General features: G+C 60.8%; 3 non-coding genes across 3 annotated transcripts in view; all 3 read right to left on the reverse strand.

The window, feature by feature from the left end:
- The window catches only part of LOC146143854 (large subunit ribosomal RNA), a 3,420-nt gene extending 2,463 nt beyond the window's left edge, over window positions 1–957 (reverse strand). The window contains exon 1 of the ribosomal RNA XR_014501091.1: window positions 1–957. This exon is cut by the window's left edge and continues 2,463 nt beyond it. This is a non-coding gene — a ribosomal RNA (large subunit ribosomal RNA).
- Window positions 958–1,205: 248 nt separating this feature from the next.
- LOC146143855 (5.8S ribosomal RNA) lies at window positions 1,206–1,359 on the reverse strand. The gene has a single exon (XR_014498768.1). It is a non-coding gene; the product is annotated as a 5.8S ribosomal RNA (ribosomal RNA).
- A 247-nt stretch (window positions 1,360–1,606) lies between these two features.
- Window positions 1,607–2,500, reverse strand: part of LOC146143856 (small subunit ribosomal RNA) — a 1,812-nt gene continuing 918 nt past the window's right edge. The window contains exon 1 of the ribosomal RNA XR_014500796.1: window positions 1,607–2,500. This exon is cut by the window's right edge and continues 918 nt beyond it. This is a non-coding gene — a ribosomal RNA (small subunit ribosomal RNA).

Below are 2,500 nucleotides of genomic sequence, written 5' to 3' on the forward strand. Positions count from 1 at the left end.
CGGCCGCCGCGAACGACGACGTCTCACCTCCGCCGGACCGCGCCGACATTCACTTTCACTGCGCCCATGGGTTTCGTACTGCCCCGTGGCTCGCGCTCACGTTAGACTCCTTGGTCCGTGTTTCAAGACGGGTCGGGAAGGTGGCTGACTTCAGCCGCGGACCCCGTGCGCCTCGCGAAACGACACCGGAAGCGCGACCGAGACGAAGAGGCTGGGCACTGAGAACAGTCCCCGACCCACGACGCCCCAGCCGGCACCGGGCGCTCGGCCCCGAAGGGCAGACGCGGCGATCTCTCCTCGCCCGAACGGCGGGCCGACGGACACGCGCGCCTATAGTACCCGACCGAGGCCGGGTTACCTTGCGCGCGGCCTTCTCGCCGCCGTCCAGACGGTCGCGGCCTTCGCCCGGCGCTAGTGCGCTGGTCCCCGATCGGGCGGCGCCGCCGGCGGCCCGTGAGGGTCCGCACGACAACGTCGCCGACAGGGGGCCGGCTGAAAGCGACCGGGCGACCCGACAGGCCCTCCCGTTTGCCTCTCGACGGTTTCACGTACTCTTTAACTCTCTCTTCAAAGTGCTTTTCAACTTTCCCTCACGGTACTTGTTCGCTATCGGTCTCGTGACCGTATTTAGCCTTAGATGGAGTTTACCACCCGCTTTGGGCTGCATTCCCAAACAACCCGACTCTGGGAAGACGCCGTAGCGCGCCCGCCTGTCGCCGCCATGGGCCTGACACCCGCTCTGGGACAAGGCCTCGATCAGAAGGACGCGGGCGACCGGCGAAGCGCGCCGTGACGAATTCCGTACGCCACAATTCCGCGCACTCCAAAAGCGCGCGGATTCGGCGATGGGCACATCCCGCTTCACTCGCCGTTACTGAGGGAATCCTCGTTAGTTTCTTTTCCTCCGCTTAGTAATATGCTTAAATTCAGCGGGTAGCCTCGTCCGACCTCAGGCCGAAAGTAAGGACCGGGACTATTCTTCCCGTTCCGCGCTCGCCGTCGGCGCCGCGCGCCGCCGCGCACCTCGATTCCCGCCCTTGAGCCGCCAGCCGTTGGCCTCTTCGAGGTCGACTCGCCGCCGCCGCGCGGGATTCTGGTCGCGATCGTCGCACATCGTGCCGTGCTGTCTTGAGCGGGACGGGCGCTCGCGCGTCCGACGCCGCAGCAGCCGCGCGGAGAAATCCCCGCGCGGAACGTTTGCAACGCGACCCTGAGGCGGGCGCGGCCCCGGGATTGACCCGAGGCCGCAATTTGCGTTCAGAACGTCGATGCTCAATGTGTCCTGCAATTCACACTAATTCACGCAGCTAGCTGCGTCCTTCATCGACTCACGAGCCGAGTGATCCACCGCCAAGAGCCATCCACGATTGTTTCGCTCGCACAGTGCCTCGCACTAAAGGGTGACAAAATATACCGCGCCGAGCGGTCGGCCAGGCCGACGCTTGAAGCCGGAGCGCGCGGCACCGCGGCACTCGACGCGCAAACATTACCGGGTGACCGAATCGCCGGCCGGCGCGCCGCTCCTCGCGGGTCGGGCGCCGGGTAGCAAAAACTTTTTCTCTCGCTTGTCCGAGTTTCGCGTTCGCCGAAGCGTTTGCGAGACCGTTAATGATCCTTCCGCAGGTTCACCTACGGAAACCTTGTTACGACTTTTACTTCCTCTAAATGATCAAGTTAGATCGTCTTCTCGGACGCCGGCTCGACCGTTGCCGGCCGCGCCAGGTCCAATCGGAGGACCTCACTAAACCATTCAATCGGTAGTAGCGACGGGCGGTGTGTACAAAGGGCAGGGACGTAATCAACGCGAGCTAATGACTCGCGCTTACTGGGAATTCCTCGTTCAAGGGAAATAATTGCAATTCCCTATCCCTAGCACGACCGGGGTTCAGCGGGTTACCCAGACCTGTCGGCCAAGGCGAGCACATGCTGATCCGGTCAGTGTAGCGCGCGTGCGGCCCCGAACATCTAAGGGCATCACAGACCTGTTATTGCTCAATCTCGTGTGGCTAAACGCCACTAGTCCCTCTAAGAAGTTAGACGCCGACCGATTGGGTCGCGTAACTAGTTAGCAAGCCAGAGTCTCGTTCGTTATCGGAATTAACCAGACAAATCGCTCCACCAACTAAGAACGGCCATGCACCACCACCCACAGAATCAAGAAAGAGCTCTCAATCTGTCAATCCTCACTGTGTCCGGGCCGGGTGAGATTTCCCGTGTTGAGTCAAATTAAGCCGCAGGCTCCACTCCTGGTGGTGCCCTTCCGTCAATTCCTTTAAGTTTCAGCTTTGCAACCATACTTCCCCCGGAACCCAAAGACTTTGGTTTCCCGCAAGCTGCCGGAGAGGTCGTAAAACTAACGCCCCCCGATCGCTAGTTGGCATCGTTTATAGTCAGAACTAGGACGGTATCTGATCGTCTTCGAACCTCTGACTTTCGCTCTTGATTAAAGAAAACATTCTTGGCAAATGCTTTCGCAGTCGTTCGTCTTGCGCCGATCCAA

Source organism: Ascidiella aspersa, chromosome 5 (genome assembly GCF_963924565.1).
Source record: "Ascidiella aspersa chromosome 5, kaAscAspe10.2, whole genome shotgun sequence".
NCBI classification, from domain to species: Eukaryota; Metazoa; Chordata; class Ascidiacea; order Phlebobranchia; family Ascidiidae; genus Ascidiella; species Ascidiella aspersa.